Below are 16,330 nucleotides of genomic sequence, written 5' to 3' on the forward strand. Positions count from 1 at the left end.
CAAAAAATGACATTTTCAACATGTCCACCATCTGAAGTCACATAGTAATTCTGCTAGCTAATTTTTAAAGACACCATAAAGGCTATCATTCACACAATGTTTCAGTTCCACTGGCTTTCCAGATAGCAAAGGTGTGTTGGGCCAATGTTGGTATATGGTTGGTTGGTTGGCCAACAGTTTGACAACATTGGCCCAACGTTATCTTAATGACTTGAAAGTAACGGTGGCCTTTGACACGTTGGTCCAACAGTGGGCCAACATTTGAAAAACTCTGCCTATTTTCCCTGATCTTACATCTATTTCACAAAGTTGGGCCACCGTTGGCCCAACATTGTGAATAATAGAGGGAGCACACGGCCATTTTTAGCTATGTTTTCTTATTAAGATTTTGATGAAAGTTGAAATAATTACACACACAAAAAGAAAGAATCCATTTCCCTGTCTTTCAACTACGATGCAGTGAATTTTACAGCGTTGTTTTCTCCAAATTGAATACCAAACTTGTCATCATTGATAGCTTTACCTTATATTCAAAGAGCAGACGACACTACATTTCTGGAGGCCTTCAACTGGTAAATATGCATTGTTATTTCTGTGATACTGAATTGCAAATATATTGTGAAATAATTGGTTTAAATCATCATTTAGGCTAAAGAAACTGACGCATACTGTATTGAAAGGCAATTGATTGAGTAGATAAAAGATTTAATTGACTCTTTTCTTTAGGTAGCCTGTTTTAACCACTTTGATAATCTCATTTCATTTTAAATTATTTAAATTTATTGTGTTTACTTTATTAACTTTATGTGTTTGTCAGTTACACTCCTGTTTCCATATACAACTCTCTCTATTATTCATCTTTACAACCAAAAATTGCTACACATCATCATATCAGATATATGTGTCACAGTTATAGTAGTTACACGTCATATCCAAATAAAACATTGTTTGATGGGTAGTCTAGAAGTTGGTGAGTCAAAAATGAAACATACAACTTTATGGATGACAACTTCTTGTTTATTGTATACAGCGACGTTTTGATGTAGATTCTTACACCGTTATCAAGCTAAAAGTGACTACAACCAAATGATGAGAAGTATATATACATGTACATAGTATGTTTTTGTCAAATAAACATAATTTGAAGCGGCCAGTTGGGGACTAAGAACAACAAATTGATCTAGTGATGAAACCAATTAACAAGGAAGGGAGGGGGGAGTGGGGGGTGGAATGTTAGGTTGTAACAACCTGATAGGGTGATTTGATAGAGCCTATAGTTTGATTAGTTCTTCATATCCCAATGGTATGTAGTGGGGGTGGTGGGGTAGCCTAGTGGTTAAAGCGTTGGCTCGTCATGCCGAAGACCAGGTTGAATCCCCACATAGGTACAATGTGTGAAGCCCATTTCTGGTGTCCCCCGCCGTGATGTTGCTGGAATATTGCTAAAAGAGGCGTAAAACCAAACTCAGTCAGTCAGTCAGTGGTATGTAGTATCCTTGGTCTCTATTGATCAAAGGTTTGTGACGGCTGATTTTGATGGCTTCCAAAAGTCTTCTTTTTGTGAAGTCCTGATTCTTGGAGGATAAGATTTCAATTTTGTCAAACCAGCCCCCTAAAACTAAGTTTGGCGTCATTTCAACCCTGATCAAGCACGCTAAGGACATTTGCTCCAGCAGCCATGACCTAGAACATGAGCCTCAACCAGTAACCCACCAACTCATAGTCACCATTTGAGAACAATGAATTGCTCACTAACACAAAATCTAATAATAGCAACAAAACCAAATTTTGCAGTCACATGAAAACTACAGACCAATGAAGAACTAATCAAACGATAGCCTCTATCAAAGCACCCTATCAGCTTGTTGTTACAACTGAATCCCCCCCTTGTTTATTGGCTTCATCACCAGTTCCATTTGTTGCTCTTAGTCCCCATCTGGCCTCTCCCAGTAATGCAACAGTTGTTATTCAATTACATGTTGTTGTTAATGTCAATCTGCTGATTGTCAAAACATACTACGCATATATACTTCTAATCATTTGTTTTAGCTTGATTCAGTGTAAGAATCTACATCCGAACGTCACTCTGTGCAATAAACAAGAAGTTTTCAATCATTAAGTTGTATGTTTCAAATAATACATAAGGTCAAATACTATGTCCTTTCACGATAGTTTTCATGTCTAAAATAATGATATCTGACAGTTTCATGAAATTTTTGGGTTGTCTTTTTCAGGAGCAGTTCGAAAAACCTGTCAGCGGCGACAGCCAAAAGACCTAAGACAAGAATATTTTCAAGAAATACAATAATGTTCAAATAACAAAGAAATAAATAGTTCACTTGATTAACTTGTTGTGTTGTTTATATATGTTTCTGATTGCAAGGGTCAGGAAAGAGATAAATGTTGAAATACAGTTGTGCCAACATAAGGCCAACTAAATCACATCGTTGGGCCAAGTATGGGCCATGGTTTAGTACAAAGGTCAAGAAAGAGCTAAATGTTGAAACACGGTGGTGCCAACATAAGGCCAACAAAATCACTACGTTGGGCCAACTATGGGCCATGGTTTTGTGTGAATTTTCATTTATTGGCCCAACAATGAGCCAACATGATGGGCCACTGTGGAGCCGATGAGCATATCCAAGTGGGCCCATCGTCAGATTGACAACCATGGGCCAACCAAACTGGTGATTATGGGCCAACTATGGGCCAACATATCATTGCTATCTGGGTTGTAGTTTAGCAAATCATGAAAATCTATAATATCATGATGAAAGGACACCCAGACAACCGCTATTGTGACACAACAAAAGTTCACCTCACAGTTGATCTAAAAATCAATTGTTTCCTCTGAAGAACTTAACCCTTGCAGTGGTGTTTCAGCTGACCTTGAGGTATCTGTGAAGAAAACTGCTTGGACAAATCCCTGACATTAACTACATGTAACAACCTAGAACAGGATAGCAATACAGCATGCAGGTACAAGCAGAGATGCCAAACCTAAAGTGTTGCAAGTAGTAGTTTCAAGGATCAAAGTTAGTAGTTTGACCATAAAATTAGTAGCAGTATTGACATCAGCTTCAGATTTCTTATAGACAATTTCGCTAAAATTACGTTTGTTACTTGCAATGATTCCAGTTCAGATATGTCATGCATTTGATGAATGGAAGGTAAGTGAAGTCTGAAAATGTATTAAATTGCTGAAAATATATCTTTTTGTCAACATATCTGAATTTTAATGAATTTTCTTCAAATTTTGTAGAATTTTTAGTGCAGTCATATTGGCATAGTTTGAGGCTAAAATTCGTAGCAACTACGATCAAATTGTAGAGGTTTGTATCTCTGGTATAAGTACTCATTCTCTGATCTTTTCCGACTTATAATGCTTCTTCAAAACAACCCACTGAAGCTCTCAAGAAAACTCAAATTTCACACATTTTGGTTCATTTTCTTACTGAATAATATCAAATTTTGCGAATAAGAATATCTACACATAAAACCAGGAATGTGTATATTTCAACAAAAGAAAATAATATTTCTCATAAAAGATATATTAATATCAGCACGACTTTTGTTTGGATTGTAAAAACATTTATGATCATAGATCAAATGTTAGAAAGGGACTACAAAGTGGCCATAAAGAATGCTACTTATACCACATACATGGTATAAAGTCATGTGATTGCTTGCCTATTCTCTATGTGAATCCCAGATTTCGTTATATACCCAACTAAAGCAATCACCACTAAGTAATAGGTGCATTAAAAAGGGTTCACCCGGTGAAGGTCCGGGTTAGAATATTGATCTTCAGTAACCCATGCTTGTCGTAAGAGGCGACTAACGGGATCTGGTGGTCAGGCTCGCTGACTTGGTTGACACATGTCATCGGTTCCCAATTGCGTAGATTGATGCTCATGCTGTTGATCACTGGATTGTCTCGTCCAGACTCGATTATTTAGAGACCGCCGCCGTATAGTTGGAATACTGCTGAGTGTGGCATAAAACTAAACTCAATCCCTCACCAAAAAAGGGTTCCTGAGTAACAGGCATATTTTCAGGGACAGTCCAGCAACCACATGTGGGTGAATTCTTTCAAGACTTTTTTCCAGTAAACCAGAAGATAAAATTGACAGATATTAACAGGAGAGATGGGTTTACTCATTAGGAGTCACATTCCCTCAAAGCTCTCATAAAATCTCTCATTACACACCAAGACGAATGTAACGTCTGGTGTGAGGCCCACAAACTATGCATGAGATGAGTCACACCCAGAACAGCTGCTATGGCCAGACATCCTTTGTCTGTTTGTATTCAAGGCTGGCGATCGTGCATGGGTAGTATCCCACATATGTTACATCGTTACATTTTTAATATCATTGATAATTGATTGACTAACTACTTGTGACCATACCACATTTTTAACATAAATACTTGTATGTTTGTTCATGACTATTCTAAAGTGCTTCAGGATCTATCATGTTAATTTTCTTGGGATAGTAAGAGCTTATCTAATTATAATAATAATAATAATAATTGGCTTGTATAGCGCCTAGTTTCCATCATAGATGCTCAACGGCGCTGCATACATCGTTAAAAACACAATAAGTGTGAAAAGAGTTCTATTCAGAAGCCATCTTGAAGAAGTAGGTTTTGAGCAAGTTCTTGAATTGTGAATGGGACTCAGTTCGTCTGAGGGTGACTGGAAGATTGTTCCACAGAGCTGGTGCTGCTACAGAAAAGGCTCTATCACCCATTGATGTTTTAGTGCTTGGCTGTGTTAGTCTTAACGTAACTTTTGATCTAAGAGCTCTGGTGGGTACATGCAGATGTACAAGCTGGCGAAGGTAGTCACAGGATCTACTTGTAGCGTGTTAGTTTTTCTCATTGCTATTGCCTGTTGTGAGGTTACATGACATGCAACACACAGTTGGTTGCGTATCCCCAAATGCTGATTCAACGGTATCCGAAGCAGCATTACTTTTACAGAGCTCATTTGAGTGGCACTTGCTCAAACAATTTTCACCTATTTTTCAAGATTTCCGACCAGTCACTAAAGATATTTAAATGATACAATAGTTCATTATGCGATTGTTATTATGTTGGATTTTTACTTTATCATGTGTAATATAAGCAAACAGCTTAAAATCAGTTGGATAGTTGAGCTGAAGGGGTCGTTGTTGGCAAGGATACTACAGATGTATACCCAGTGTTCACGAATAGCGTCTGACCCTCTGACAAATCCGACAGATTCGCCAACGGTCAGACAGAAGTTTACAACCTGCCGGCCCCAGTGTCTGACTGTATATTTCACAATGACTTTGACTGAAGTTGTTTTATGTGACATGTGACACTTGTTTGCTGTTAATAAATCTTATGTTTGTTAATAATTTCAATGTCAACTATAAGAAATATTAAATCTGAAATGTGTGTTTAATTTTATTCCATGGGTCCTGAGCATTTTCAATGGGTCAGACAGACATCTGAAACTTACAGGACCCAATGTCCTGTGACTTTGAAACACCATTCGTGAACACTGTATACCCCAGGTACATTTCTGTATAGAAAAACTCACCCTAGCCAAAGTCAGAATACAGAAATGTACCCAAGGACGATTCCATTCTGCATGGTGCTGTGTTCTTGATCGTTACTGTCATACTTTTGCTTTACATGTGTTTGATTTCACTATATAAGAAACATACACTGTAACAAACATAAACTGTAGCAAATAATTTGTGACGCACAGTATCACTCTCAAGCAGTTGAAGGAGAACAACTAGAGTAGTAGATATGTTTTTTGGTTTTGGGTTGCGGAATATGCTCTTGTCCGTCATTTAGGGTACCAGGTACGTTTCTGTATTTTGACTTTGTTTAGGGTACATTTCTGTTTACAGAAACGTCCCTTTGGGCATATATATGTTGTATGTGTGTCACAATGACACCAGTTTATTTTTTACAATTTATACAAAATACATTAAGATGACCACTTTCACTGTTGATATCAGTTTGATTCCCAATAACCAAACAAGTGAATCAACACGTAGTACCCACACCCTCCTGTACCCAGCTTCCTGCCCTCCTTGTGAGAGAACTTCCCCCCAAGCCATTGTTACACTATTACAGAGGTCCATATTGATTACATGCATTAGTTGTAATGAGGTCCCTGTTGCACAGTTTGAAACATGAAGTACCACCATCATGTTACACAAACTGGGTCGTGTGGCAAGCTAGAAATGTTTCTCAATAGGAATGTAAGGGAGAGGGGTTTGTATTTAGTGGTGCGAGGGAGCCGCTGTTCACAGTTTAGCATTACTGTGTAAAAGGTCATCATGACCTGAGTCCTGCGTTATAAGTTGGTTAGTGGATGATACAGACCTTTGAGAAGAGCAAATCCACATCACCCATGAGGAAGGCATTCAGCCCTGGTTTTTACATTTTGTCAGTGATTGTAGAATACTTCTCATAAAGTTCAAACCAATCGAAATATGACGACACAAACAAAGCACTACCAATAAAGAATTATTGTAATGTTTTAGAAAATGCATAATGTAAATGTTTGACAAGAAGGATAAACAAGGTCAAATCATCAGTGCTTTCATCTGACTGTAAATAATGCTGAAGGGGTTGTTGTTGGCCAGGTACGTTTCTGTATACAGATATATACCCTAGCCAACATCAGAATACAGTAACCTACCCTAGGACGAGTCCATTCCGCATTGTGCCGTTTTCTTGATCGGGACTGTCATATAGTTGTATTAGATGCATTTGATTGTGTTATATAAGAATTGAGCACACAAAGTAACAAATATAACGATGCACAATACCACTCGCGATCAATTGAACGGGAACATCGACATATGGGTTCAGTTTGGGGTTGCGAATATGGACCGGGTACTGGGTACTGGTTACGTTTCTGTATTTTGACTTTGTTTAGGGCACATTTCTGTAGTACTTGGGGTACATATCTGTAGTACCTGTGCTGACAAGGACCCCTTCAGCATAATTACTGGCCACTACATTGTAACATTACATGGACGATGGGTGATGCAGGAACATGATGACGCTACTGAACATTTGGGATGAATGTCATGTAATTGTTGCTATGATTTAATGTGAAATGGTTGAATACCAATTCATAGCTCAACATATTTAATATTTACAAGGCCACGAACAGAAACATGTCAAGAGAATACTGAAAACTAAAGTAGAAGTTATTGGCATGTTTGTCACATCTACTGATGCTGTGTACAGTATGTACATGTTGTTGATACACAGTGGTGTTCCGGCAGTCAGCTTATGGCAGACTGACATGTGGCCAGACAGGTTCTACTGACCTGACCCCACAGAAAGTGGCTACACTATATACTTCAAATGAAACAAACCGGACAGGATGGTGAGTCAACACGGGATCCAGACTGTCATGACTGTTGCTGGCCCACATTTGTAACTACACAGTATCAAGCTGCAGGAGATGTTCTCAATACCTCAATGTTCACAGACTTTACATCATTCGATGCCTTTAACTGTTTCATCTTTGTCACCACAAATGTAGTCTTTCCTATTGTACATGAGTCACATATCAATGTCTCATAACATGTTACACTGACAAAATAAATGTTCCAATAGACCATTGGGCAGGATGGAATAAATCTAGACTGTTTGGCAGGTTGGGATATATCTAGACTATTGGGCAGGATGGAATAAATCTAGACTATTGGGCAGGATGGAATAAATCTAGACTATTGGGCAGGGTTGAATAAATCTAGACTATTGGGCAGGATGGGATATATCTAAACAGTTTGGCAGGATGGAATAAATCTAGACTATTGGGCAGGATGGAACATATCTAGACTATTGGGCAGGATGGAATATATCTAGACTATTGGGCAGGATGGGATAAATGTAGACTATTGGGCGGGATGGGATAAATCTGGACTTTTCGGCAGGATGGAATATATCTAGACTATTGGGCAGGCTTGGATAAATGTAGACTATAGGGCAGGATGGAATAAATCTAGACTATTGGGCAGGATGGGATAAATCTAGACTATTGGGCAAGATGGGATACATCTGGATTATTTGGCAGGATTGGATAAATCTAGACTATTGGGCAGGATGGGATAAATCTAGACTATTGGGCAGGATGGGATAAATCTGGACTATTGGGCAGGATGGAATATATCTAGACTATTGGGCAGGCTGAGATAAATCTAGACTATAGGGCAGGATGGGATAAATCTAGACTATTGGACAGGATGGGATAAATCTAGACTATTGGGCAGGATGGAATAAATCTAGACAGTTGGGCAGGATGGAATAAATCTAGACTATTGGGCAGGATGGAATAAATCTAGACAATTGGACAGGATGGGATAAATCTAGACAGTTTGGCAGGATGGAATAAATCTAGACTATTGGGCAGGATGGAATAAATCACTTCTATCCTGACAGAATGTTACCTGCAGTCAACTATTTCAGACATTGCCATCACAATTTGACTGTAATTATGTAACAATGTGACCTAGCCCTTCATTGGCCTGTCACACTGTGAATTCACTGGTTTTGTGGATCTACATTTAAATGCTAAACACATGATCTGGACCCATCAACATACAGATGCTGTCTATTACTAGTTTAGCCAGTCTGGTACTGAGGCACTTTCCTGACACAACCATTATTGGATATGTTTTTAATTTTCAATTATTTCATTTTCACAGTTCATAGATGTGGCAGCCAACTGTTAATACTCCCATAGAAATATGTAATCAAAATCAGTGATGGACAAGAATGCTATGACACAAACAATCAATGACAACTATCCCCCGATCATGCTGAATATGACTGCTATCCATCAGATTTGTTTTGCCCATCACTGTACCAGCATTTGTCAAAATTCAGATTTTGGTGGTGTTTGACTGAAATGTCTTAACTCTTTCAATCTCATCTTGACAGTTATATCTTGAATGCTTCCATTAGTAGAGTAGAAACATTTGCAATACAATTACAACATGTCAACAGTAACATAATCTGCCCTGTTCTTTTCAAAAGTATTTATCTTCTCAGTTATGCCTTCAGTCAGGGGAGGTGTGGCATGGACAAAATATATATTCTCTTTCAAGTGGGTCACAGTTCAGGTGTGCCCTTTGAAGTTTAAATTTGCCAACAAGTACATGTCTTAGATCTGGGTGAATGCAACTTTTCTACGACCTAGATAATAAACTTGTCAGTTTCTTTTCAATGACAGTTTCTGAATCAAGACCTTGTGAATAGACCTGTTTGCTCAGTTATTCAGATGTTCATTTCCCATGTATTTTCGTCCAATTACTTGCGCACAAGTACATTTATCATTTGTCAGTAGGAGCAAGATACTTCTATGAATAACAACTTCTTTATTCTATTTTGAGGCTACATTTTAGTATAGATCCTTCTACATTTGTGAAGCAGTAGAATAAAGAGGTTGTCATCCATAAAAGTACCTTGTCTTTACTGTTATCCGCCAACTTCTAAAATGCCAATCAAACAGTTCATGTTAATGACTGATTTCACATTTATTAAATATACTTTTCTATTAGTCTTAGTCTATATGCAATATTTTAATCATTCCAATTTCAGTGACTTGCTCTCTCATGAAAGAATTTCAAACACTTAACTAAAGCCTGGACAAGCCTGAAAATAGATCTTGTTTAACTCTGAACACACCGTTTGAAATGAAAATAAATAATACAGACATAACCTTTAAAACTCTATCTGAACTGGCTATTCTATGTGTTTGTCCATATAATTTAGTAATCTTTACCAATATGAGTAAACTAAGTTTGACAGATACACATGTTTTCAGGAAAAACTGTAATACAAAATTTGAAACTTATAAGTTATAACCCTATCCTGTTGCTTAGTAACACTGGTTTTATCATCCAACAATAAGTTGAACTACAACCTTCAGACGCTAAACAAGCTGCTAGTGCTTATAAAAACAACTTTTAATACAAACAAAGTGTTCCAAAATCTTGTGTTTGATCATGAGAAAATGTGATCCATTGCTTGGATGTTTTGTCACTGCGATTAATCTTCGATTCTTCCAACTAAATGGAACACCACTAGTTCAAACATGTATTTGGTAACTAATCAGGCATTTCCACAACCAGAAAAATGTTTGTGTGTGAACACTGATTTCTACAAACACAATTCACAAATACTTCACAGCTTTAGTTGGTGCATAGCTATCACGTAATGACGACACCCTACAACTGATTGCTTCCCACTATGTGTAGTCATCTGGCAAATGATGAAATCACTGATGCAGATAGAAGAAATAATTAAAGAATTAGTGGTTCAATAATTATTTTTTTTCTAGATTCACATTCGGAGTCTTTATCATCATGGAATTACCCAAACTGGTCTGGTGGCAAGATGATAGTCAATGGAGGAGGTATAGGAGTGGGACCACTAACATGTCAGTGAATGTTTTGATATGATCCCCCAATAGTGAGTGAGGCTAAAACTACACTACTGGTGGAGGAGTGACAGGGCTTGATAACCCAGGTCATCAGCTGGAGCCATATACTGTCATAGATAAGAATCTCCCAACATACACTGTACTCAAGGTGGCCATACAGAAATTAACAACACATGAGCTACACATGCAAAATTCTTTACACAGAGTGCCATATCTCTTCTATTACAGTATATACTCTGGACACATAACAAAATATAAATGTCAAATCAAATTAAGCATGTTCGTGATCAAAACTCATGGCTTTATCACCAGTACATGCCATCTCAAAATATGGCAGAACTTCTTACGTACAAGTTGTCTGATTGTATCTGGATTTAGACAACGATTGTTCTATTCACAGTCGTACAAGTACCATCATGATGTGCACATGAACACGGTAAGGATAAAATTTGAAATGTAAAATGAAACATGTCATGGTGTTGCTGTACATATCAGTGATAAAAAACAGAATATTTTTCTGATACTATTTTCAACTGAACAAACCATATTTTGTCAAAAGGCGTCTGCCACGTCAGGAACAGCTATGTGCAATTGGCATGTTGATAGTTGGAACAAGACAGAACATTATGGCATGAGCTCTTCATATTTCACAGTCAGTAATACGCATACTACAATCACGATATCGACAAATGGCACACCAGACTGTTTCATCAGAACAACTGTGGTCAAAGTGTCTCTCAATTGGAAAAGAGATTCACTGAGCTACAGGTGTTAGCGTGAGTGGATATATCAGTCGTAATCGGCTACACAGATGGAACCTGATGGTCTGACATTCACGTGTTATCCTACAAATGACAGACCATCACATAACTGCAAGACGTTGGTGTCGAGGCAACGTTGGACCAATCATTGTTGGTCAAACGGTATATCTTCAGCTGACTCAAGGTCTCCAACAGAACACAACCACATTACCATGGCCAGCACTCATTCCCATCAAACAGGTCTTGGATATCCTTGGATGGTGTGTACATCAACGTCAACAACAATTAGTGAGCCCTGCTAGAAGAATGGAATGGAATGAACCAAGGTGGCATTGGACATTAGAGGAGTATGCCTCATCAAATCTGGAATGGTCTTGAGAATAGCGACAGATTAACGTGATATCGACTTCAATCGCTCTTCAATGTGCTTCGTCGGGGGGCCCTTGAGGACCAAAAACTTTATGACTGCTCTGTACTCAAGCTTTCTGCCATTTCAATAGGGGTACATGTGATTAGATGTCACGCTTCACACATTATACCCATGTGGGGAATCAAACCTGGATCTTTGCCATGACGAACAAATGCTTTAACTACTGGGTTACCTCAACACCCCCTTAACCTAAAGGACTCAGAACTAAGTACAATTTGTTTCCGAGTAAACGTTTCACCTGTTTTGATGACTGAATAGACAATGGCCTCGTCAGTCAATCAGATCTACAATTCACTTATACCCAAGCAACCGAGACTGAATGACTAGCAGTGTTTAGAGCCGACAGACCATGACCAGCTGCGTGAGAGTAACGTGATCCAGGCGTTTGTTGTAAAAGGTTAGGATAATTTGACAGGGAGACCCCATTCACATTACCTTCCATTGTGACAATATACACATCAGGGAGAGTAATGTATTTTCCAAGCGTGCCTCAAGGCATGCACAAAGAATGTCTTGTGCCCTTTGTAATTGAAGTGTAATTGAAATTATGCAGTTGGTCACCATCGTTATTTAGAAAGTTGTCCGGTGTTCTTGTTACTGAGACTGATAAAATACCCTACACAATTTCTGTATTCCTAGTTTATTTCATAAATCAAAGCATGCAGTATGCACAGTCGTATGTATAGAGAATGTCTGTGAAAGTAATATTAATATCATCACAATCAGGCACTGGGGCTCCAGTACTTATCACCATGTTCACTGCAGAATCAAATACTGTCAACACTTCCTTGATAAACAAAAAGACAAATTTCAGGTTTGCGACACTGCCAAACATAAAACTATGGAGGTAGCTCAATCCTGACTTGAGGAGGGATATGTGGAGCTAGATGAACCGATGTCCGTCAGTGGGGCATGATGACAAGTGTGTGCTACTGGAATGACATTCTGGATACGTACATTAGATCATAAACTGGTGTAATCAGACTGAATGTCATCTTCATGGACAGTAATCCACGACCTGCAAGGATGAGTGATGACTACTTGGACAGGTTGAGCAGGAGTGGCAAGCCCAGTCATGAGATCTCAGCCCCATCAACCACATGAGGAATGAGGTGCAGGTCACCTCTCGAGACGTGATGTTCTCCCGGCAACTATACAGGACCTCTGCAATGTTCTTCATGATGAATGAAACCACATCCCTTGGCAACCATCCAGACTTTTATTGGAATCATGAGACAAGAGGTTAATCTGTGACGGCATCATATGGACGACATACCTGCTCCTGAAAGTTGGATTTCAGGGACAATGAATTTGTTATTGTGATTATTTTACAGTACAGGTTTGGCCAGGTACTCTCGTCTTAACGGGTTATGACAGATCATTCGTCACATGTTGTTCGTTGGCATTGTTGGGCACAACAATGGACATTTATTCATTAAACATGTCTTAAAGTATTATTGGCTATTTCACAAATTTGTATTCCATTTTTAAGTGGTGATCCTTAGCAAACTGTGAGTACTATATGATACTTCTGATACTCTGATAATACCCTGATCTGCAGTCAACCCATATCCACCCCAATGTGCACCTGCCAGTAGGAAGCATGGATTCACTGATGTATTCGACGAAGTCATGTACTTATCCTGACCCCTCTCCCTCTCATTGTAGTATACAGCTGTTCCCACGGTGAACACAATACACACTGTGTATCCAGTTTGCACGAATAATATATACTGGTATGTACAACAATACTGATTGTACAAGTTTTAAAAGGTTATTGTAATTACAATTATTTTAATTACTCTTACAGTTCTGTATGTTCAGTACACTACACCCTTTCATTCCTTTACATGATCCTCATGTCTCCTGTAAGGATCCTTTCATTCCTTTACATGATCCTCATGTTTCCTGTAAGGATCCTTTCATTCCTTTACATGATCCTCATGTTTCCTGTAAGGATCCTTTCATTCCTTTACATGATCCTCATGTTTCCTGTAAGGATCCTTTCATTCCTTTACATGATCCTCATGTTTCCTGTAAGGATCCTTTCATTCCTTTACATGATCCTCATGTCTCCTGTAAGGATCCTTGGAATTAGTAACTGGAGGAAAGTTAAAACCCTGTGCTCCAGCAATATTTGTATGATAATAAAAAAATACAGTTCGCTCTACCACCATGTATAGTGTAATAAAGCACACTTTCGCCCTGAACTATTATAGTCAAAGTACGAGGACGCTTGCGTATTCTAATTCTAATTCGGACGTACGGACGCACGGACGTATGGAGCCTAATACTATATCCCCCGCTTCGTGTTAAACGCGCGACAGGGGATAATAATCGTACTAGACATGGGTTTCAGACTAGTGGGTAAAGTCATGGACTGTGTACTTTAGTCAATGTGAGCACAGCTGGAATCACACTCAGTGATGACTTACTAAGCATTGCATCACGACCACAGGTTACTTTGCTTGTCCCTCGACTGGACTTTTCTCTTATTCAGTTGTCAGAAAAGACTGGCTTAATGTAAGCCTTTCGATGTGCAATACACATTATTGTGCGTGATCATAGGGATGTTACTGCATCTTTAGGTGCATGATGATCCACATTTACAGTTATACATTGAAGCGACTGTCCCACTACCTCTCTGTAGGGTTGTCATGGCAGCATGTACAGCTGTACAACCAATGTAAATGATGGAGAACTACATTTTCCCTATGAGTCTGACAGTTTAACTATTCTATCCCAAATGTCAATCTATATGTGTAGACTCAAAAAAATAAAACAGATGAAAAATATATACAATATCTCGAATGGACTGTGTAATGGTGAGACAACCCTTGCATTGTGGCAGACACAAAATTTGTATGTTGGGCAAAAGGATAAGGCAAAAAAGGCAAAAGGAGGCTTATCTAGGAGAGTGTTATCTCAGTAACATGTGGATCCAAACCCAGCAGATGGTATAAGTGTCATGTTCAGGGGATGCATGACATGGGGCTTTGAAGGCTGTGACCACTGAGATGCATGTTGGTATACTTGATGATTGTGGCCAGTAGTTTTAACCAAGGTGTTTCACAGGGACCCTGGATTTATCAGGGTGGTAACTTGACACCCCACGCATCAAGATTCACAATGCAGTGGATACACAGAAAATCATATTCCAACAATGCGGCCAGATCAGAGCCCAGATATTACCATTATTGAAGGGGCATGGAGAAAACTTACTCATGTTGCTAGAGCATTTCACTCAAACATTCATATGATCTCTCTACACCAGTCTACCCTTGAGAAAAGTGCATGTACTTAAGAGCTAATGCGTGTATATTGTGTTATTGGTTTTCAGGTATCAAGAACATCTGTTGATTTCTCACTTATCACATGAACAACTGTCAAAGGTACTGATTTACAAAAACAAACTTTATCGTTAACACAAGCCATCATCCAAGTATTTATAATGTCTGTGTGACACAACACATCTCATCACAAGGCGAATATACACTTCCGTCTGAAAAAAGAATGATGTCTGCAAATATATAATCTGATGATAACATAAATTTACAAGTCAACAGGTACGTAGATCTATCTCTGATACTTTTACTAAGAACAATTTTCATCGAAGCCGCTATCTTGTTAAAATACTTATGGACTGTAGAAATACCATTTGCAGGATTCGGTTACAGGTCAAGAAAACTACATCAGTCAGATGTCAGCTGAGCCAGTCACAGTAAGAATTAACATTACTCACAGGCTAAGTAAGCTAGTGCTGCAGGTGTTTGGCAAGTATAGATCTACTCACACATAAACATATCTGCCCTACACTGGTGAGGCATGCATAGATCTACTCACACATGAACATATCTGCCCTACACTGGTGAGGCATGCATAGATCTACTCACACATAAACATATCTGCCCTACACTGGTGAGGCATGCATAGATCTACTCACACATAAACATATCTGCCCTACACTGGTGAGGCAAGCATAGATCTACTCACACATAAACATATCTGCCCTACACTGGTGAGGCAAGCATAGATCTACTCACACATAAACATATCTGCCCTACACTGGTGAGGCAAGCATAGATCTACTCACACATAAACATATCTGCCCTACACACTGGTGAGGGCATAGATCTACTACATCTACTACACACATAAACATATCTGCCCTACACTGGTGAGGCATGCATAGATCTACTCACACATAAACATATCTGCCCTACACTGGTGAGGCAAGCATAGATCTACTCACACATAAACATATCTGCCCTACACTGGTGAGGCATGCATAGATCTACTCACACATGAACGGATCGTATAAATCTACTCACACATAAACAGTTCTGCCCTAACACTGGTGAGGCAAGTATAAATCTACTCACACACAAACATATCTGCCCTACATGGGTGAGGCAAGTATAAATCTTCTCACACACAAACATATCTGCCCTACACGGGTGAGGTAAGTATAAATCTACTCACTCACGAACGGTTCTGCCCTAACACTGGTGAGGCAAGTATAAATCTACTCACACATAAACATATCTGCCCTACATGGGTGAGGCAAGTATAAATCTACTCACACACAAACATATCTGCCCTACACGGGTGAGGTATGTATAAATCTACTCACTCACGAACGGATCTGCCCTACACTGGTGAAGCAAGTATAAATCTACTCACACA

At 38.9% G+C, this 16,330-nt stretch overlaps 1 protein-coding gene across 1 annotated transcript in view; it reads right to left on the reverse strand.

Moving 5' to 3' along the window:
* The window catches only part of LOC124280916 (ethanolamine-phosphate phospho-lyase-like), a 49,433-nt gene that overhangs the window by 32,437 nt on the left and 666 nt on the right, over positions 1-16,330 (reverse strand). The gene's annotated exons all lie outside the window — the stretch shown is intronic.

The sequence above is a fragment of the Haliotis rubra genome, unplaced genomic scaffold (assembly GCF_003918875.1).
Source record: "Haliotis rubra isolate DU_JTF1 unplaced genomic scaffold, ASM391887v1 Scf276, whole genome shotgun sequence".
NCBI lineage: Eukaryota > Metazoa > Mollusca > Gastropoda > Lepetellida > Haliotidae > Haliotis > Haliotis rubra.